At 43.2% G+C, this 23,246-nt stretch overlaps 1 protein-coding gene across 10 annotated transcripts in view; it reads left to right on the plus strand.

Annotated features, from left to right (window-relative positions):
* The window catches only part of ZMIZ1 (zinc finger MIZ-type containing 1), a 518,414-nt gene that overhangs the window by 116,987 nt on the left and 378,181 nt on the right, over positions 1-23,246 (plus strand). For all 10 annotated transcript variants that reach the window (XM_019497114.2, XM_019497113.2, XM_019497112.2 and 7 more), the window contains one exon: positions 11,746-11,870. The gene's annotated coding sequence lies outside the window, so the exon portion shown is untranslated. The remainder of the gene's footprint in view (positions 1-11,745; positions 11,871-23,246) is intronic.

Genomic DNA, 23,246 nt, shown 5'->3' on the forward strand with positions numbered 1-23,246 from the left:
ATTTAATGCCTTTTTGTATTTCTTGTTGGAAATAAACATTTTAACTGATCTAGAAGGTATGCTTAGTCATCCTGCTGGATAGCCTAAGGAGAGCAAATTTGCATTTCCTGTTGTTTATATTCTACTGGCTGGGCCCTATTATAAATAAAGTAGTACAAATGCTGCATTTTTTGCATACAACATGCCTCAGCATAAGGTAGACGCCTTGGTTTTTGAAAGACAGCCCAAAGAATAAAAAATCTCACCTTGTAGTAAGTTACTGAATAGCAGCAACTGAGGAGCCAAACCGGCTCATTGATCTTCTCCCTTTGGTTCTGGGCAGACTTTACTTTTGCTTTGCACAGTAGGTGGCAGAAACTGCTCTTATTTCCTTGTATATAATGTGTACTCAATTTCCAGCAGCTGATTGGAAAAAAAAATGTCTATTGTATACAGACAAATATGGCCAAAGACCCTAAAATCTAAATACGTGAAGGAAATCTAAATACACGAGTATAATGTTTACCCACAGTTCGTAAATGTAGAAATGCAGCACAAAATCTTGCCCCAGGTTACAGTAGAGTTCTGTGGCAGACCTGGAAGATAAACCCATATCACTGAATCTTAGGCCATTGCATTAACTGCAAGCCCATCCTCTTCAAGAGTTCTTGCACAAAGCCAATAGTATTGTAGCTCCACTGGCCCACATCTTGATCCATGTGCGAGAACTTTTTTTCTCTGTATGTCATTCTACATTGTTGCATGTGGCTATGGGCATGGTAGTATAACCACTTGAGTGTGCATCTTGTTCACCATATATAAAAGTAATGAGGCTTAAAAACCACAGAATGTAAAATAAAGAGCCCATTGTTATTTTTCATCTGATAGAGAGGAAAAGCCAATAAAAATGTACTAATCTTTCTAGAATAATTTCTGAGGAGCAAATTTAATAAATTGATGAGAACCGTAGGCAATGTATTTTGAGTGGGTAGGATTTTAGTCCTCATTTCTTTATAAAATATCCAATTTTTTTTTGAGGCAACTGCTATTTTAGGTTTTGGAAAACATTTTGTTTAATTCTAAAAGCTATAATCAGGTAATATTTCTATGCATTCTGTAAGCAGATTACAAAGCCATCCAAAGGTTTTTATGAACAATTCCAACTGCATCTCACCTTTAAGTATTAGTGAAACATTAAATTTGACTCGTCGAAATTCTTGTGGTTGGAATTTATTTTAATACTGTATTAAATAAATGCATAATTTCGGAGTGTTAAACTTTCCAGGCAGTTAACAGTGCTTATTTAAAGGACTACAAAAACACTTCTGTGGATCATATATGTATGTGTATATATATATATATATATATATATATATATATATATATATATATATATATGAGACTTTTTTAAAGGGCCTTTTGCTTTATTCCATATTTTAATCAAATTCAGAATTGCAAGATCAGGCTTTTTAGGGCTCACGTAAATTAATGTGGTAAATATAAATGAGCTAGTGGTTTCATTCTCTGTTAGACTGAAGCAATTTAAATAGTAATGTTAAATGTGTAGGTACAATAAATCACCTTTCTAAATATATATAATTATTGCCCTGATCCTGGTGGGGTCACACTTGTTCACTCATGCTTGAGCTTTTTGTTGAATTGTTCATCTCTAAACTAAGGGCCAGATTGTCACTGGATCTAAAGTAAGGTCATTGGATCTTTGCTAGGTTGTACCAGGTGAAGAGCTGGCTATAATCTTTTTTTCATAACTGACCAATGATATGTTGTTTGATTAAAACAAAACAAAAAACCAACCTCTACCCCTCCAAAATACAGCAAAATCTACTTCCTCCATTCCCCTGTTTCTAGGTATTCTGTGAACCTTCATGTAGCCCATAGAATTAACTACTTTGGTTCCTGACTTTAAATACCCTTTAATTCAGTGGTGTCCAACCCTTTTGGGTGTCATGCTACTAGTTAGTCCCCACCCCATTCCCAAGTGCCATCTGATCCCTGCCTTCCTTCAAATAACATTTGTACCCTGAAGCCCAGAACAGTGGCAGGGCCTCTGGAGCTTCTGGCCATGCAGCTGGGTAGGACACTGCTGAAGGTGTTAATGCTAAGAGTCAGGTTACCCCTTCCTTGGCCTTGCAACCAGTGTGGTTTTATATGGTGAGCAAGGATCCCAAGCCCTTTATTTGATGATGGCTGCAGGGCCCTGGAAGTATTAACCTGGCTCAGTGACCCCTGACATCTCCTCTCTTAGCAGTCTCCTGCCCCTCTCCGCCCCATGGCTAGGAACAGAAGTTACACATAAACCAGCTTAAGTGATCAGAAACTGTTTTAAACCTCTAACAGAACAAAAGTTCAGTGGACATAAACTGGTTTCAAAATGGCCGAAACTGGCTTAAGATAAACCTGGTTGAATGTAGTATCAGACTTAACTGATTTAGATCAAACCGCTTTATGGAACTTCTGTCCCAGACCCCTTCCTGGTTTAAGTTAAATCACAGTCCCCCAGCATCCCAACATGCTTTTCAGCCCTGAGATGATCTGTGCAGTCTGCTCCAGAGAGCAGGGTTGGCCCCACTCCTCTGCTCCCTAGCTGGAGCAGTGAGGGTTGACTCACTGCCCCTTTCCCTGCCTGCCCTCCTCCCCTTCCTGAGGCAAACATCAGCTGGAGTCTGGGGCCAGGGAGGTGGGGTTAAATTCACCTTTCCCCTCCCAACTCCCCTAGGTACAGAGTTGTCCTGCCCTGCTAAAACTTAGTGCTGGATGTGACTATGGACTACAAATCCCAGAGGCATCTAGAAGCAGAAAGAGGAAATGATGAGGAGCCCTGAAAATCCTGCTGCTGTGATTGTGGACTGCAAATTCCAGAGACCTCGGGGGCAGCATTAAGAGAAAGCAAACACATAGCCCAGGCTGCATTTATATCCCTTCAGTTTATAGCTTTTCAGAAAAAGGAATATTCTTGTTCAAGCTTTTATGAGTTCAGTGTCACAACTGTCCCCTGGCCCCCCTCTGGCAGAGCATGGGCTGGGGCCTGGCAATGACCCTTCATTCCAGCGGGGGGAGTCTTGGCGGGCTCTCTTTCCTTTGGCAGTGGCTGGCATACATGTTCTTGCATCCCTGTCTTCTGGCTTTAGCCACTGCAGGCATGTGGCTGCATTTCCTGAGTCAAAAGTGAATGTGTATTCATATGCTTATTGGTTCAATCTCTGCAGTTTAGACTAACGTGCAAACACTGAACCAATTCAGAATTGTCTTGTCTTGACTGTCTGTACTTAGTGTATGTGGCAGTGGTCAGCGACTGCAGTCCTTCTGCCTCTGTTCTGGCACCTCCTTTTATTGAGTGCCTGTGGCTTGTGTACCACTCAGCAGCTGCCTGTGCCATTTATGGTATACATGCTATGAGGTTGTTCACCCCTGCTTTAGTTCATCTTGAGGCACTGTGTCTGATGGAGCCTGGCATAGTGTGGGTTCTTTTCCTGGTGTGGCTCACATACAGGCGAGGGGGTTGGTTTTGTACCTGAGGCATGCAGTTCTCTTTTTTTCCCTCTACTCTGTGGGGCAAGGGGCAGGCAGGGCTGGGAGGGAGGTCAAGGGGGTGGAGGGACCAGCTGATTCCCAGCAGAGGAAAGTTTTAGTTTTAAATCCTGACATCTATTTTTGAAAGAGACAGTTCTCTAGGTTGCCTGAGGTACTGACTATAGGTGATGGTGGTAAGTTCCAAGTTATTTTTTTCTGAGGAGAGTTAGAGAGGCAGAGAAAATAACCTATCCTTAATACCCATCTCTAGATCCCCAAGTTATGTAGCAGAATTGTCTTGTTAGCTTATCCATTTAAACCCCCACAGGCCTCTTATCCCCTCTGCCCACCACCTTTTTGCTGTTGCTCCCTTTCTTTCTGACATTCCCCTCCCTTGATTGGGAATGACCTCTGTGCTAGCATGGAGGGAGCAGACTTTGCAGCCATTCTTACCATGCTGTAAGTGCCAGCAGCTGCTTCCCTGACTCAGACTACCTCCCACTGAGTACAGCTGAGATCCAACCATCAGGAAGGCAGGCAGGGCTGGAGCGGCTGTGCTGCAGCTGAGAAAGTAAGCTGAGCCGGCAGGCAGGGGACTACTGAACTGGGGAGAGGTGCTGCTGGACCCCATCCAAATCTTGAGAAGCTGGCTGGAACTTCAGTTCCCTGGGATGGCCAGACGAGGCCTGAGCTTTAAAATGGGATGGCTGCTGTTCTTTGTATTTGTGTGTACAGTATCTCAAGTGTACGATCCCTTTACAGAAGACAAAGGAAGAGCCCTACCCCAAAGAGCTCATGCTAAGTGTCATACCTTCTTCCTAATCCACTGTGGGTAGATGTCTGTTCCTATACTTAGCACACATAAGGCTTGGTCCATGACCCAGAGAAACCTATGCAAGTTTTTCTACTTGAACCCAAGCTTACATTAGCTCAAGTTGTAGTGGTTCATGCTGTTAGTCCTGGAAGAGCCCTTAGGTTTCATCCTTTGTGGTGGCAGTTACACTTACCAGCTAAAGTCAGAAATGACACAGCAAACCCGCATGACTAAGAGTAAGTAAAAGATAAAGCACTTTAAGTTCTTCTTTCTGGTTTCCTTTTGTCAGCGGCTGTGGGGTACTGGCCTCTGAAGAATGACAGCTATAAAATTAGATAATCGGTTAATCACTGGTAAATTAGCCTTACATCTTTATAGAGAACAAATATAGTATTTATGTAAAAGTTGTTGGGAGTGTTTCTCTCTTTAATTAGGAGAAATAGATGCAAAATGAATGATAATTAAGCAGCTGATGAATTCAGTAGTACAATTATGCCTAAAGCTATGCCCCAGTACTTAATGCTGGATGCTCTGAGCAATCAAAGAAGCCTATTTATATAATTTATTTATAAAACAAAGTTACAAATAAAACAAGAGTGATATATATATGTCTAGAATATCTATTTCAACTGTTGGCAAGACCTTTATAAAATTCAGTATATTAAAGAGAAAGACTCCAAGCATTTGGCTTAATTTGAAAAATAAAAACCTTTTTTATTTGCGAGGAGACAGGCAATTGAATTTTAACTTTAGTAATTGATAACTGTCAGGTTTGTAGGAAGGCTTTTATTTAACAAGCACAAAAAGAACTGAGCATTAAGTAGAAATGAGTTGAGATTTTCCATGATTCAGGAAGCATGAAAATGAATGTTTTTTTTCTTTCCCTCTTTCTTGTTGTTTTGTTCCTCCTCTGGGGCAGTCTGAGCTGGAAGAGTGGAGGAAATTGTAGAGCCCTGGCTGTCTGCTCTATGAGGCTTTAAGAAAATGCAAGCCATTAGAAACAGCTGCCTCACATGCAGCCAAGTGGGAAGACTAAACTGATTAGTGTGTAAACATTGGGAGATGGTAGGCACTGGTGTCAGAGGGGCTATGACAGTCATCAGATTGTGGTTTTATTTCAGGCTATTGTTTGAATGATGGATCTCTCCCTGTAGAGGCAGCTTTATGGTTTTGAAGAGGTATAATCTAAAACCAGAATGACGGATCCAGCTTTACTATAAGCAACTTCCTGGTTCACTATTTTGTACTACCAACCTTGGGCTTTCCATGAACAAGCCTGTTATTTTCTTTTCACCAACCAAGCATTACAAACAAAATTTACTAGCCTTAACAGAGTGGAAATTGGCACTTGCCCATTTAGAGAACAGTATTAGACTGCAGTACAAAATCCCTTTGGGGAAAAACGTAGAAGGACATTTCCAACAGCAACAAGTAGATGCTTCCTTTCCAGGGTCCATTTGATGTAACAGAAGGATTACGATTGATCAGTTTAACTCCTAGAGAAGTATATAAGGAGGGAAAAAGAGAGAAAAACTTTAATGTAAACAGGCTTATGATGTATTTGGGGGCAGATGGAAGCCTCTGTCAACTATGCCTACTCTTGCTGAGTTTTCACATTGAAAACTAGGCAAGACATTCAAAAAGCCCAAGGCAGATTCAATCTAAATTATGCAGTTTTCTGTAAGCAGCATAGTATAGATTGGTAACAAGCAGAACACACGTTCACCCTTGGGTGGGGGGGGGGAGCGAGGAGAACACAAATCTTAGACCAGGTTCCGCCATTTTAAAAACCAGTCTATATGTGCCAAACTTCTGTTCTGTTATGGGTACAGATCAGTTTCTGATCACTTCTACTAGTAAACGTGTAATGTTTGTACCTGGCTATTGCCTAGAGTGGAATGTTCTATTGAGGTGGCCAGTGTATATAACACTATTGGTTGTTAGCAACAGGAATTGTCCTGATAGTGTGAGCTTCTCTTGTCTAAGCTAAAAGACCCATCACCCATACCTAATGCTGTCGAAGGCTCATCGGACTGTATATGCAGTCCTGACTGGAAGTGGATAGAGCACCATCCTGAGTAGGTGTGGTTGCCATGTTGTAATGACCACAGACCAGTCTCTGTGAAAAGTGAGGCTGGTGCATGCATAAGGTGAGTATGACTTCCAGCTTTGCCTTTTGGTAGGTTCTGGTTCTGAGTTGGGCAGTGGCTGAATTATTCATTGACTGGGTCCCAATTTGTTTCTTTAGTGGTGCTAACAGAGAGCAGAAGAGTAGGGAAGAGTAGGATACATCAGCCCAATATCAGATCAATACTGATATAAAGAAAATTTACTACATATACATTTACTGTATATTGGAAATCAGCCATATCAGGCTGATAATTTGGCCAATAAATGGCCCATGCATGTGTGCAGCTGCAGTGCAGCACAGACAGCGAAGAGCACAGCTCAGCAATATGGAGAGCTGCTCCTCCAGCTGGTAAGTCTGATGTGGTAGAAGGGGAGGCAGGGGAAGGGGCTGGAGGGGGCAGATCAAGACCCCCACGGTGAGGGAGGATGTGGGGCAGGGGCTGGGGCTCCCTCCGCTCATCCAGGGGGGTGGGGGTGCCCCTGGATCTGCATGGGCCAGGCTGGGGCAGGGGCTGCACCAAGCTCTTCCTAGCGGGGCTGTGCTGGGAAGGGACTACGGGGGGGCTGCAGCCACAAATTCACTGTAGCCCCTTCCCAGCTCAGCCCCGCCCTGCTAGGAAGAGCTTGGCACAGCTCCGGCCCCAGCCCGCCCCCAACAGATCTGGGGGCACACGCTCCACCCCCCTCAGCCTCCTGGACAAGCGGCGGGAACAGTGGCGGGAGCTGCCAGACAAGCAGGTGAGTGCTGAATGAGCTGCTGGACCAGCAGCTCCCAGCTGAGCAGTGTGCAGCGCCAGGAGCCATCTACCTGTGCCCCACTCCCTGTGCTCCTCCCAGCGCTTACCCCAGCCCCACACGCTCCCTCACTACAGGGGCCTTGATCTCCCCTTCCCCCCCAGCTTCTCCAGAATTACCAGCTGGAGGCAGCTCTCCACGCTGCCAGGCTGGGTATTGGAAATTGGATCAATATCAACCAATATGCCTCCTTAAAAATTGGCTATCAGTATCGGCTGCAAAAATCTCTATGGATGCACTCCTACAGAACAGTATTCCCTGCTTCTTCCCCACATAGGTTTTCCATCACCTATTGGAATGTGGAACATATTCCAGAAGCAAGATATTCCCTTATTTGCATAAGGGGTCATTTCAGAATTTTACATATGTCATTAAGGCTGTCATTTTCCATTTCAGGGCCCCATTCATTTTGTAGTCAAAGTGTTGTATGACACTTTCCAACCAAAAGAATTGTGGCAGCCTCTGAAAGCAATGTCACAAGATTTTTCCTGGACACTTAAGTATTATTTCTAGTCAATGCTTGTCAAAATGTGCAGCGTGAACCTCCAAGAAGTCACTCATGGTTGCACTGTTCTGTAGTCCAGGTTGCCCACCATGTCTCGAGTGAAAACACTTTCTCCACTCTGGGGTTTTGTTTCAGATCTTGCTCAGCTGATAGGATCAGAATGGCTTCATCTTCAGTGCTCTGGGCAGATATACTTTAAATGGGGTGTAGTTGCAGAGATAGAATGATAGTTTTTATTAACACTCTTTACAACACAGAAAATATAGAGAATCAGCAAAACTAAAATAAAGTCAACTGTTACCATAACACAAATTTGCTTCAAAAAGTGGTTTCTGCTTTGGAAACTGCTGTAGCGTAGAGGAGATTACATGCTTTTATAAAATATGGGTTGTGTATTTCTAGGAAACACTGCAATAGGGTCACAAGGTCTGACTACAACAATATGGAGGGCATTGGGGATGATTAGGGCAGAGACTGAAGCACAGAACACCTGTGTTACCTTTCTGGCTTTATTGCTGACCTTAATACCATTTCTTTTTTTTGCTTCTCTCCACCATGCCCCCCTCCCTTTTTGTTGTTGTTGTTGTTCTTCACCTCATCAATTCAGGTAGTTCATTCTTTACTTCAGAGAATGTCCACTATATGTACAGTGCCAGAACAATATGGGGGTCTCTGTATTAGTGTATTACAAAGTTGTGCTTTTTTTTCTGCCAGTCACTTGAATTGAAACGGTCATCTGAATATTCACTTCTTTTCCTTTCCTTCCTCCCAGCTTTTCTGAGAGTAAGGTTTTTTGAATGCTTCTCTACCTATCCTAATGAGCCCCCTATTCTAGGTATAAACTATTTTTATGAGGTCCTGTAATGGCCCCTCCATATTTGCTCAGTGGAAAAGTGTATTCTAAAGACCCAGAATTTGATTTAAAAGGTATTGGCAACCAGCCTAAATTGGTATATTTATCTCAGGTTTCTCAGCTGAACATTATGAGTTGCCTGAAATGAGACAAGTAAGAAACCAGTTCTCTCTTTCCTACTATAGTGGGCAGTGCTGGTAGATCTGACCGCTAGAAAGGTGATGACATCGGCTACTAGTTTGTGAGGATAAGAGGATATTGATTTCTGGCAAACACAGTACAGTGTAAGGCAAACATTCATAAAGGCTGCAGAGAGGTCTAAATAATGTTCAGCAGTGGAAATGAAAAATAAAATTGATTTAACATATTTTCATAAAACAACACTCCCTTCCCCCCCACTCTTGTCTGCTGTTTAGTCTCCATCTAGGCAACCCACAAAAGAGCTGAAAGTGCTAGTTGTACTAATTGCTTGGAATTTTGGCAGACCGGAGGGGATGCCACTCATGTTTGCCTGCCTGGACATTTATAACTTGCAGCTGTGTTGTCCAGGACTAACTCAATGTGGTAAACCAATCTGGGCTGGGAAAGTAAAGTTCCTTCTGTTCATTCCCTCCCGTCAGCACCACCTTGCACCATACGTGCACACATGCAATGTGTTGGCAGAGTAATAAGAGAGACTGCTTTGCGCAAGCCAGGATTTTCTTTAACAGTTAAGCAAGTGGAAAAAATGAAATCACAGTTGTACGTTGTTCTCTGTTGAAGTTAAACCATTGTTAGCATTTTAAATAATAATAATGCTTGATATTTTTCAAAGTACTTTGCAGGCATTAATTATTCTTCTCAGCATCCTGCTATGATAACATTTATCCCGATTTTATATGTTGAGACATAGGTGCTGACTCTTATTTTTGCTGTGGGAAGGGCCTAAGATGATGGACACATGGAAAGTTTTATGTATTTCAGATGACAGTCCTCTTCCAGAGGGGGGCCAGGGCCCTTGGGCCCCCACGTACTCAGCACCTCTGGGAGAAACTGAGTGTTAATTCACTTGGCTGAATCTCTAAAGGAAGCTGAGCTTCAGTCTTGAGAACTTCCAGCTCTTTTTTTCTCATTCCATCATTACTTTTTTTCTTTTACTCTCAACTGAACAATGATAGCATGTTTAAATTAAAATTAGGAGCTCTGTTGGTGTGGCCCTAGTTCGGCTTACTTTACTTTGTATCATATTTATGTGAATCCAAGACAAGTTTTTTCCCCCCTGATCAGCATGGGGCAGAGAAACCTCATCTTAGGTTCAAATACCAGCCTGGGGCAAGTGATGGCTCAGCTGCAGCTTTAGCCCTGGACTTGGGGCTGAAGCCAGAGCTGAGCTGTCACTCTCCCCAGGATGGACTAGCTTGTGCAGCATAGGAAGGTAGTTCGAAAGAATGGGGGAGGGCAGAGGAGACCATGGTGTGGGGGGTTAGGGAGCACATGAGGGAGATTGTGCAGTGGAGGGAGTGTAGTTGATTGTCTTTCACCTGGTTCAAGTCTATAAAATCCATTACTGCATCTACCTGCCAATACCTTACTTTCTAGCCTGTCATAAACCAACACAGCTAACTACCTTTGTCTGATAAAAGAAGAATGCAGGAGGTAGTGGACCCTGTTGCCTTTGTATTAACAGTTTTTCAAGTAATTGATCTGGGTGTAATGTGCACATTTAGGGCCTAAGTCCACTTATGCACCAACAGAATAGAATCTTTCCCTCATCCCCTTTTGCCTTACCTTTCTAAAGGGACCTCTGAAATATTCTTTAAACAATTTTGATAGAGATAAACATTTTTCTTTTCCTTTTTTATGGATCACTTCACAAGGAAACAACCTTCTTCTGGCTCCTTTACTAATCTCTTTTACTAATTACAACCCACTGTATCTCTTGTGGCATTTTTTATCCGTTCTGGTTCATGTATGTGCCCTGAAGATTGTAGATGAAGAGCCAGTATTGCAAAGAACTCTTTTGATTCAGCCTAAAGGATTTAGACTCTCTTATGGGGTCTTGGTTTCAATGAGATTACAAGCATGCATTTTTGTGGACTTTTCTGTCTCATTGTATAACCATACCAGAGAGGCACACTCTCATTTTACACTACTCTCTAGTTCTCTAAGTTCTCTATTTTCTCTTCCCCCCACAACTAGTAATGACTAAGATCACTATTGAATGGATCTAATTTGTTTTGGCTTGATACAAGAGGAACTTAAGTATGCATGCATTGGCTAAAACATTGCTCCCCATTAAAATCTGTGCAACTGCTGTTTGCAGGTAATTAACATCGCAGTAGGATTCCTTGTATTTCTGGTAGCATTAATCTGGTGAAAAGTTAAATTGTAAAAAAGTTAATGGTGACCTCAGTTTGTGAAATTAATTTTAAGTGTTTTGATTTAACTAATGTGCATTAACTCATATGTATGGTTTCTAAGGAGTGCTGAGTTAATGCTGTTTCCTGTAGACTTTACATTTTTGAGGAGGTGGTGGAGAAGGTAATTTAAAAGTGGTCTTAGCATCATTCACAGCACTGTTTTTATTTGCAAGTGTTGCTTAAAGTTGATAATGTGCACATATATCTGTGTGTGTGCATGCCAGCAGTCTTAAATGTGAACTGCAAAGGATCCACTAACTAATCATAACCAGTAAAGTACTTGCCAACTAGTCAAAGTGCAATGTTGGAAGTGGCTGCTACAGCTACCCTTATGTGAGATCATTCTGAGGGGTTGAGGGGCAGGGGGAGGGGGAGAGAGACAGCAAAGGCTTTGTGTATACTCAGCTAAAAATATTGGCCTCTCCTTGTCCTAGTGACTATCAGCTTTATAGGCTGGAGATTACTTCATACTTTTCTTTAGCAAAATATGGCAAGCTGGATAAATCAGTTTGCCTTAGTTCATGTAAAAGTGCTGGCAGCATAGCAAATTGTTAAATGAAAACGTAGATCACCTGCATACAAAGGTGAAGTGTAACTTATTCCGAAATTTATTTCCTTCTCCTCTCTTGTCTTTCAAAAGGAGAAGGAAATAAACTCTATCTTTCTGTTTGTTTCCCCAACGACAACTTACTTTTACTTTGTGTAAAAATTTGCTTTTCCTCTCCTTTATTTTTTGCAGAGAGACCACAAACAATTTGCAGTACAAGATCCATTTGTCATCAAGTTACGTGTCTTGCCAACAGCATCCAGCAAGTGACTCAAAGCAGACAAATATTTTATTTCTATATACTGAGCTGCCCAAAGGTAAAACTTTTTCATTGTCTTTTCAAAGAAGTTATGAAAGCTCCTGGGTTATGTTGCCACATACATTTTGAATTCCCATCTAAGTAGTGCATTTCCACACAGGAATATGCGTGCCAAATTTTGTTTCTGGCTGCAGTGTTGTGGCAGTAGTGCTGATTTCTAGTACTTAGAAGCAAGGGGAAAAAAACAAAGCTTTTAAGATTTTGACAAGTTTTGACAAGCTGGAGTACTGCCTCCAGTTTTGGGCTCCACAATTCAAAAAGGATGTGGAGAAGCTTGAGAGAGTCCAGAGAAGAGCCACGCGCATGATCAGAGGTCAGGAAAATAGACCTTACAACAGGCTGAGAGCAATGAGACTTTAGCCTGGAAAAGCACAGGCTCAGGGGTGATCTGTTGGCCACCTATAAGTTTATCAGGGGTACCCACCAGGATCTGGGGGAATGTCTGTTCACCAGAGCGTTCAAGGGATGACAAGATCGATCATTCACAAACTCTGCTGTGTCCAATTCAGGCCGGACATAAGGAAGAACTTCTTTACGGTCCGAGTCCCCAAGGTTTGGAATAAACTGCCGCCGGAGGTGGTTCAAGCACCTACTTTGAATGCCTTCAAGACACATTTGGATGCTTATCTTGCTGGGATCCTATGATCCCTGCTGACTTCCTGCCCCTGGGGTAGGGGGCTGAACTTGATGATCCTCCGGGGTCTCTTCCAGCCCGAATGTCTATAAATCTATGTATGATTGAATCAATGGCAGAAAAGTAGCCCTGCATTCAGCCGCCAACTAAACCATGATTAGAATGGTGATATGTGTACACGCCAATCCTGGGATATTTTTGTCTCAGGATAAACACAGGCACAACTTACCCATAGATAAATGCAACATCTCTTTTTAGCCTCAGATACTGATGGAAGGTCTGCTTCTCTCAGGTACTGAACAATGTCAGTGAGATCCTGTGGATGTCAGTAGATATTGAAATGTGTTCAGCATCTGGCAAGATTAAACCTTAAAGGGGGAAGCAACAGTGTGAGTGGAAAGCTTGGCAGTAGTTAGCCTGATTTTTATTCCATGCTGTTCTACCAGTTTACTGTGCAAAGCTTTGTTTCCCTAATTACAATATTCCTGCATCTGGACATGCCTACCCAGAACCTTCTATAGAAGACCTACTACTACATAACATCTGGTCATTGATAGAGCAGGTTAAAGAGATTGAGCAATTTGTTAATTATGTGGGAGCCCCAGGGAAGGTCCAAACAAATCTGCCAATAGCTATAAGAAATATCATCCCCTGAGAATTAAAGAATTGCTCGTTGCTGCATTGCTTGTAGGCCCCCCTGGACTGTGCTACTTATCTGTGCAGAGGTCTCATCAACTAGAATAGGATTTGTGTGACAGCTTCAAACTAATTGGTTATGGAAATAGATTGTAATGAAAGAACAGTGTTTCTCAGACAGATACACATGCACACACACATGCGCAAACATCCCTTCTTATACGTGCCCCAGCTGTGGGCTGAAAGAGTGAGTATTCCATGATGCTTATGTATGATTTGTATTGATTGATTATTTTCAGGATTTCAAATCGTATCATCTAAAATTATCAGTCTGTGCTTCAGTAGGGTAAAAATCACAGGAATTCTGAAATGGGGTAATGAACAGGAAAAGAACACTCTACACATATCCAGTTAAGTGCTCTCTCTCTAAAGTAACCATTCCTGCCACTGCCAGAGACAGGATGCCAGGTTAGATGGACTACTGGTCTGCTCCAGCATGGCATGTATGTTCTTAACCAGGGGTTCCTTAAAAATAAATGATCTGCATGGCTTTAGCTCATGTCCTTTTTCTCACACTGCCTGATTTCTTACTTGCTTAGTGCAGTACACAGCAGGTGCCAGAGATCCAGTAAATCATAGATTTTCTGTGCAAAACACCTGTTGGGATGTAGGACATGCATATTATCAGCAGGTATTTCTTATGGGTTGTGCAACATTTTAATTGTCTTGCTGCCTTTTGCTCTGGGCCCGAAAGAAGAATGCATTTAGGAAATAGCATCTATTCTTCTTCTATATTCTTTACTGTAGGTCAGATTCTGTTCCTGCCAGAATTCCCAGCCAGGGAGTAGTTCATATGAGCACTTACAATAGTATTTGGCACCTGTGTAGCATTTCATGTAGCCCGGGCTATGGCTTTCTGGAATTAAAGAAAAGCTTTCTATCTCCTGTTCTCCAGGCTACCGTAGGAATGAGTGCCAGTCCAATCATAAACATTCCGTCTCCTATACTGCATTTTACTTCCACACTGTCTCTTTGGTGATAAGAAGAGAACACAGAATTGTGCATTTATAACTTTTTAGTTATTTGTGCTACATCTTTAGGACCCAGTATTGTGCATGTACCAACACCTAATAAGAAGTCCTTGCATCCAGATGCTTACCTTCTCAATAGGTAGGTTCAGGCAAAAGCTGGGAGAGGAATCAGAGAAGCAGATAGGTCTTACAGAAGGTCAGTGGCAGACCCAAGAATATACCTCAAATCTTACATTTTCCAGTGCTTTAATCTTTAGACCAGTGTTTGTGCATAGTAACTATAGAACTGTTTCTTTTGCATATTTGGAAAAAGCCTTTTGTACCCACCGTTAGACCAATTCCCCTGCCTTATTGTGCTTTTGTTGCTGTCAATTAATCGTTTATGTCAGGGGTCGGCAACGTTTTTGGGCAGAGTGCCAAAAACACCCCAACCTCGACTAGTAAGATGTTGGTGTGCTGGGGCAGATGATGGGGGAGTCACAAAGGGTCAGATCATTGTTTTGGCAGTATAGCTCTGGCCCTTTCCCCACCCTCAGCCTGGAAGTACACATGGACCTGCTACCAGCAGTGAGCTGAGCCAGGGCTCTGCAGACCTTGGTGCAGTGGCTTGCAGCCTCTCCACTGCCCGCTGCGAGCAGCCCAGGATCAGTGGAATTTACAAACTAATGTACTGAATGACAAGGCAAAGCTGCCTTCTACCTAGAAGCTTAATTTTTCTGGCTTATAAAATTATCATAAAGGCTCAGGAACAAAATCTTTCTGCTTACCTTCAGGGGGAGGAACATCATATTGAAGATAGAAATTTCCTACTGTGCACTGTTAGACAAAACATATTTACAAGGCTGCTCTGTTGAAGGATCAACTTACTTGTAAATGGAAATTAATAAACAGAGATAGAGGTGGAAGAGCATTATGTCTAGGGTCAAGAGACCTGGATTTGTGTCTCCTACTGGCTTGCCGAGTGATCTTGGACAAGTTGTTTCACTTCTCTGTACCCAAGTTTCCCCATCTATAAAGACACCAAGGTCCTTTGTAAAGCGCTCGGAGATCTACAAATAAAAATAGTATTAGACTGATATTTATTAAGGTGCAAGGGAAGTTTAGCCAGGATTTGAAGAATCACTTCAAAAACAGGCAAAATCATACTCTTACCCCTAATTCTAGGATCTTCCTCTGCCTGTGTGTGGTCTTGTGGTCCTGGTACATGGGAGGTACTTAGTAGCACATGATTTTCAGTACTTCAGTTTGGGAAAGCAGGGCCTCCCGGACTGGGGCTGACGCTGCATGTGAGCAGTGTTCTCCTGAGTATAAATATATCATGTTAAAAAAAGGAAAAGCATTGCAAGGGGCATGCTCGCTGGTGTGTTGATCCTCCTCTTGGAACTGTGGGCAGTGATTCCTTTCTCCTGAGATCATCGCTCCAGGGTGATTTAAGGATACTATGTACCTCCTGCCAGCTAGATATCAACCCTCAGAGTAACAAGCTGGCCTTATGGGAATATCTGCTGTGCCAAAAGAGACATTCCTACAAGGTTTATCATACTACTTGTTTGATTTCTTACCTAACCTATACTTTAAAAAATAAAAAAGTCTCCTAAAGGAGCCTTTTTTTTTAAAGTTCTGCCATTTTGCCTAACAGTAAAATGGTCTTGAGTAAGTCTTAGCTAGGGGGATGGGATGGGGGGGGGGGAGGGGGGGTGTTAATTTATGCAACTCCACAAAAAGACCAGTGTGTGATAAATAGGGTGTTGTATCCAATCATTTGCAGGAAATGCTACTCTTGGGAAAGCAGCAACATTTAACAGTCACTAGTGCCTGCACTTTGCATATCACTAGTACCCAGTGGTTAAAACAGTCATGTATGTTCTCTCTTTGTGGCAGTAAAAAGAAATCTAGTGGGATTTTCCTCCATCTCTGATCTGCCTTTTATTTAAGGTTGCCTTTCACCATGATATAAACCACAGATGCTGACTTTTGTTTTTGCTGGGGGGTTGACCCTAAGATGTGGAAAGTTTTACACATTACAGTGACAACCCTCATCCCAAGGGGGTCCAGGGCCCTCAGGTCCGCACGTATTTGGCACCTCTGTATCAAACCAAATGTTATTGCGTTTGTAAACTGGGTGACTCTGCTCCAGAAAGCATATGTGGAGATGTTCTTGCTCTGTCTGTAAGGTATGGTGGTTAAGGTAGATGCGCTTAGGACAAAAAAAGAGAGTTCATTTTTTTCTTTCAAAATCCAGAGAGAGGATCCAATTCTAAGATGGCAGCCACCATTTGTATTTCCCAAACTGTTTCAAAGATAGGCCTGTTGCTCCTTGTCTTCTTTCTTCTCATAGGGCTAATTTTGCAGATATAAAGCTACTTCATTGTAACTTGAAAGGCTATGCTGTCTAGGGAAACTAGCTGTGAGAATTGTCTGGAGAAAATAAGTTATTAAGTTGTGGAGTTGCAAAGGTAGAGAGGGATCTAGGCACCTAACTGCCTCTCAGTGGGTGCATCTACACGAGACATTTACTGCAGTTCCCTGATTAGCTGCGCAGTAAATTCTGTGTCTACGTGTGCATCTCTATTAGGGCACAGTAAAGTAATAAACATTGCCGTAGTACACAAGTACTATCCTATGGTGGCATTTTTTAGTGTGCTGCAGAGCACATGTAGATGCTGACAGGGGTGGCTGGGGCATGCGGATACTTCAGTGTGGGGGCCACCTTGTGTGGGGGCTACCCCAGCGTGGGGGTTACCTTTGTGCCCCAGCCAGCCCCTGTGCAGCACCTTGAGCCGGGTTGGAGCAGCCCCAGGCTGGCAGGCTGACCCCCAGGGACTCCTGCCAGTTGGGGCTGTACTGCCGTGGTTCAACATGCTGCTGTCCTGGGTGCACATGCAAAAAGTGAGCCCAGAAGCAATAAACTCAGGCACAAACTGTGCCAAAGTTTACTCAGTCACATTAATTGCACATGTAGATGTGTCCAGTGAGAATTTGAAAGGTCCTTTATGCCCCTATAGCTATGAATAGACATTGAGTTTATTCCAGAAGAAAGCCTTTTGTCCCAGGATCATACAGGCCTTCACATCTACCGTCCCACTTCAAGTTCCTCTGAAGTATGCAAGATAAAACATACCAGGAGCAGTAATACAGCTTGGAAGGGTGATGTATGTAAATGACTGTGCTGGTCCTTTTGATCTTGGATCTAACCCCAGGACAATCTGTCCTTTGACAAATGAGAGATCTGTTTGCACTTACGTTATTCCATTCCACTGCATAAGCAATAGTAGTACCAGATACTGAACTTCAATGGAGGACTCTTTCTACCATTAACCGTATCCTCCAAGATAACTGGGAAACCAAATAAACCCTAAAGGGTTCTGGTGGCCAAAGGTAGTTTTCTGAGAGTACAGTCATTATTATTCCACATTTACTTCAACAGACAAAATACTATTTTGGTCTCCTCAGCAAAGACCACAACTCCATGGAATTGTTCATGGAAAGAGGTACTCTTTAAGATAGTCAGGACTTAAACTCTGTAAGGGTTATCAGGCATTTTGACTGGTCCTGTGACTAATACAATGGGCAGTTCTCTTATTTTTTCAAGTTCTTGATTGTGTTTGCCTTTAATAGCCTGATAGCAAAACAACCCAATGGGAGGGGGCATTCTGTAGGTTCTTTGACTTAGGGACTGCAGTCTAAATGCAAGACACTTTTTACTCCTGAGTGTTTCTCTTCAGGGGTAATGTACTTCTGTCTTCTCCTTGGGGACATCTTCATGAAATTACCCATTCAACAGTAATCCAAGATTTATTAGAGAGGAAATGGATTAAATCAAAACAAATGGTTTGCTGAACATCTCTAGACTTACTCTTCTCAAAGGCTAACTAATTATGGCCTTCTCTGCTTGGCTACAGAGAGAAAAAAATGTAAAATGAATAGCGTATATCTCTGGAAAGCAATTCTCTCTCATGCCACTCTGGCCTACCTGTCAGCATCAATTATTGTCCAGGTACCAACAACTCATCCTACCTCCCTCCACTTATTAAATTGCTTTAAACAGAACTAGTTTTCCCAAAGAGGGACAATATAATTTAATAATAGTTTCATTCTTTACCTTCTGGGAGATTGTCCATTATGAAGTAAAATGCTTAACAGTGATTAATAGTTGCCTTTCAAAGATTTAATAAGCTAACTCAGGTACCACTTGGGTTAGTAGTAGCCAGTTCTAGTCAGACTTCTTGGTAAAGCTCCAATCATTATTCATTGTTGTTGTTATTTTAACACATTTAATACAAGATCTGTAGCCCAAGGAGAATGTTCCAAACTTCTTGCCAAGTCCATGTGACAGCTGCTCCTACCAAAACATTCATCAGCATCTGGAGATCCAATAAAACTCATAAGAGTTTTTGTAATAAGTGTTTGGCATGCTCTTGATATTCATAGTGTTGTCAACCTCCTCTTCACTGTAAGTCAGAATTACTTAAGTTTTACTTGGGTAAGGCATCACCCAGCTAACCTTTGTTTGAATCCCAGTCTCTTACAATGACATCTGAGACACCCATAATCCATAAAAACACAGTTGTTAAAGTAATATGTTGATCCAGCCACACTGTCATCATCTTAGAAGGACGCCACTGACTGTGCTTTCTCTAGCACATTCTGCAAATATATGTTGTGCTCCTTTTCAAAGTCCTGTGTTACTTTGACTCCTCCGAGTTTATCACAGGAGGGTTTTAAGAAAGGAATAAGCACTATAATATCTGGAGGCAGAGGATGGACTTGGATAGCTTTTCAGTACAGGTGCACTGATACATCAGTGGCATATCAGATTGGCACTGATAAAAGGAAAATTAACATTATTGGCAATCGGCTTTTTTTTGGCTGGCATAGCCAATAATATCACCAATAAATGCTGTGTGCATGGGTGCAACTGCAGCATGCACATGGTCAGGAATGCAGCTCGGCAGCTTAGACAGCAGTGTGCTGCCGGTAAATCTGTAGGGGGGAAGGGGCATGGGGGGTCCAGATCAAGGCCCCCATGGTAAGGGAGGGAGTGTGGCAGGGGCAGGAGCAGGCGCTGTCCAGCCAGGGTGGTGAATGTGACCCTGGGGCTGGGAGTGGGATGGAGCCATGGGTGACTCATCCTGGAGGTGGGGGGGGTGGCAGATGGGAAGGGGATATGGCTCCCCGTTCTTGTGCACACCCCTGGGAGAAGTGTGGGGGCATGTGTCCCCCATATTTATGCATGGGGTGATGGTGGGCTACCTGCTGCGGGCTCAGGGCCAGGGGCTGTGCTTCTCTCTTCTCAGCAAAGGGGCTGGACTGGGGCTTGGCTCTAAGTGGGTAGGCACCAGGCTGACTTAGCTTCACAGGGCAGGAGATGGCAGTGACGCTGGTAGGGGTGGCTATGGGGGGGCTAGGAGGAATTTTGGGTTGGCTATAGTGCCTTGCTGTGGGGCAGGCAGGGGGCATACAGCCAGCGCAGGGTTCCTGAGGGAAAGGCAACAGAGTGGAGTGCCCCAAGCAGGAGTGGCACTAGGGGGAGGCTTGGGGTGCTATAGCTACCCCAAAATTCCCTGTAGCCCCACCTCCCAGTGCCTCCACCTGCCCCGTGCAGCCCTTGGCCCCAAGCCTGAAGTGTCCAGTCCACTCTTGCCCTGTGGACAAATCGGGGGGGGGGGCACATGCCCCCCATGCATTCCCCAGGGGTACACACAGCAGCAGGGAGCCTCACTTCCTTCCCACCGCCCAGTACCCCCTTCCCACCCCCTCACCTGGCTGCATTCCTGTAAATTGGCTGTTGGATTGGTATTGTCCAATATGGCTTGTTAATAAACAGCTATCTCTATCACCCAAGAAAATCTTTATCAGAGTACCCCTACTTTTAAGGTCCTTTCTATCTATTTTTTCTATAAGTCTATCTAGTCTAGTCTGTTTGTTGACAGAACAGAAAATGCGAAGCTAACGCAATGTCAACCTTGATACCACATTTTACCTCTTTTTACCACAAGTGGCTCCCTGTTATTGTTCACATTATTCTATATGAATGGAGTTTGCCAAATTCTAGTTTGCCAAACCACTGCCCTTTCATATTGTGAATCTGTTCTGGGAAAGAAAAACAAATTCTTCTAAGGCTGTTGCAATAAGTTAGTCATTTATATCATAATGAATAGTTAGTGAACATCTGGGTGGGGGGGGGGGGAGTGCAAAAGAAAGGGTAGGAGAAGTGGGATCTTTCAGTCAAATTTCTCTTCTTCTCCACCAGGCATTTTTTGCCTTGTCTCTTGCCTTTTGTCCTCTTGTACTGCAGCAGATGAAAGACAAATCCTATGGTAGTGTAGTCCTCAGTGAAAGATGGCTAGGTTACCATGATATTGCTTTCAGGCAGTTACCCTAAAGCATCTGACATGAAGCAAATCCCTGCCCTCTTTCAGCTTGTGATAAATAGCTTGTTTTCTAGTCCCTTGAGTTCATTCATTTATATCAAGTGGAACAGTGTCAGCAGGAGAAATCAAGAGCCTTCTCCCCTGACTTTTATTGTAAGTCTATAGCCTTGATACTAGTCTATAGCCTTGGTGTTCTCCATCATTTTAACCTTGTGGTTTCCGTGATGATTAGGACATCAAGTGGCCATCCGTGTGTCCTTGCAGAATCCCTGAGGTTTGTTTGATATATGGATTACTGTTATATAGTGTCACGGAGTCTGCCATATTGTTGTTGTTACTACTTTGTCATTTTGTACTTGTGTTATAGCGTACTCATTCCAGGTATATGATAAGCTTCTAATAAAAGGTATAAGGTATAAAACTAAGTGCTCCAAAAGAAACCCTTAGAAAACCTATATAAGAAGCATTTAGTATCATAGAAATTTAGACACCTGAGGTAACTAGCCAATTGCCCTACTTTCTCAGGAAGAATTAGAATGCCTTCCCTGTTGCTTCCTCCTACTTGCCCTTCCTCCAGGTCATCCAGTTCCCCACTTGGTTCTCCATTCCCCAGTGAACCTAGTTTAAAGTTCTCCTAAGTTTTTGAGCCTGTCTGTGAAGATCTTCCATCTTTTCATCAGGTGGATTCCATGTCTTCCTAGCAATCTTTCTTCTTGTAATAGCATTCTGTGGTCAAAGAAGCCAAAGCACCGCTGGTGATGCCCTTTGCGCATCCATGTGTTGATCTGCAAGAATGCGCCAACTCCTGCCCAGGCCCTTCCCCTTGACTGGAAGGATCGAGGAGAACACCACCTGCGCCCCCGTCCTCCTCACTCTTGCATCCAGAGCCCTGTAGTCACTTTTGATCTGCTCAGGGTCTCTCCTGGCAGTATCATTGGTGCCCACATGGATGAGCAGCATGGGGTACTAGTCAGAGGGCTAGATGAATCTTGGTAATCCTTCCATGATATTCTCAGATCCAGGCTCCAGGAAAGCAGTGTCATGGAGCAAGACAACAAGTCAGGCCTCCTGAGGCAACGAGGTAGGGCGGCAGATGAATGCCTCCATCCCCCTTCAAAGGGAGTCTCCAACCACCACCACCCGTCAATCTTTTTGGTGGAAGCAGTCTCAATCCCTCCAACCTTGGGCAGGCCTGGCATGTCCTCCTCCACCAATGGAACCTGCTGCTCTTCCTGTGTTGTAGGGCTCCATATCTGTTCTCCAGGCAAACTGCTGCAAGTGGAGATGAAATTTCTGCATGCTGCCAGAGGTCATAAGCTTCCAGCTTCTGCCTTTCTGGGAGTCCATGTCTTCTCCCTTCTGTAGCACTGCCTTTGGCAGCCCCCCCTCCACAGTCCTAGACATCTCCTTCACATCAAATCAATGAAGTCCTCAACATGGAAGACGCTTCGAAGCCTTGCCACAGCCTCCCATAGGGTTCTGTTGGTTGCTTCCTGAAGGGACACGGTGAGGAGGCATTGCTCACATTTCAGGCATTCCCCCATCTGGCTATCACTGGAAGGAACCTGCAAGCTGCAGTCTTCACGATGCCATACCAGGACCTTGGTGGAAGCCTCAACAGTGAGTGGTCCTGCCTGAACAGACACCTCACAAGTGCAAGCAGAGGCAGTGGCAGTGGCTCTGGCATTGCAACATTCTCCAGCCATTTTTCTGGGTCTCAATCTACTGCCTCTCTCTTGCTGCCATTCTTCCAAGCAGACCTTCCCTACCAAACTTGTTTTAAGCTTGCCTGTTTACTGCTCCTTTGTCCTGAAAAGTTCCTTTTTCCCTGCAAGCTTAACGATTTGTTCTCCTTTAAAAGGGGGGGGGGGAGGGTAAATGGTATTTCATTTTTTTCTTATTTATTCATTGGAATTTTTGGAAGTTTCTGTTGTTTAGGAGCTTGGAGCAGATTTTTAGAAGCTTTATAGGTAACTGAGGATAGAATTTAGGACCTAATTCTCCTTTGTTGGGGGGGTAGAAGATAAGGTGTTTTTGAAAAATTTAGCTACACTTATCTACATCCTAAGGCACCTAGCTTTTGAAAATCTGGCTCTTAGTTTTAGGACATTTTTTAAAAATGGCACAAACTAATCAAATGGTAGCATTAAAGAATAGTTAGGTATGCCTAAATGAAAAAGTGGGCAGCAACATACCTTTATTATAAGAAATACAGGACGAATTTGAGCGTAACTGTCTGAAACAAATGAAAGATCAACTTAATTGCCCTTCATCCTGTGTTGTGGGAATTTGTTTCTGTGGGAAGGTGGTAAAACATTCATTTTCCTGAGCGTATTTATGACATTTCGCTTATCACATTTCTTGATGATTTTTGTTAATCTGGAAAAATTCCTTTTTGCAATGAAGGATTTTCCCATTTTCACTTTTGTGACAAGTATTACTTACATGTAATATTTTTTTCAGTGGCCCACTCAATGATTGTGACCCCATTGTGGAATCTGCATCTATCAATATAATGTAAATACAGTCCCCGCCTCAAAAGAGGTTCCAATAATTTGTAGCGTACAGTCAGGAGACTTGTGATCTGAAGGCTTTAAGAATGGTGGGTGGAATCCTGCCTCACAATTTGGCATTATCTTCAATGGAACTGGGGTCCCTTCCAACATGTTCAGCCTTCTCTAGAACAAAGCCCTGTGACT

Source organism: Alligator mississippiensis, chromosome 6 (assembly GCF_030867095.1).
Source record: "Alligator mississippiensis isolate rAllMis1 chromosome 6, rAllMis1, whole genome shotgun sequence".
NCBI lineage: Eukaryota > Metazoa > Chordata > Crocodylia > Alligatoridae > Alligator > Alligator mississippiensis.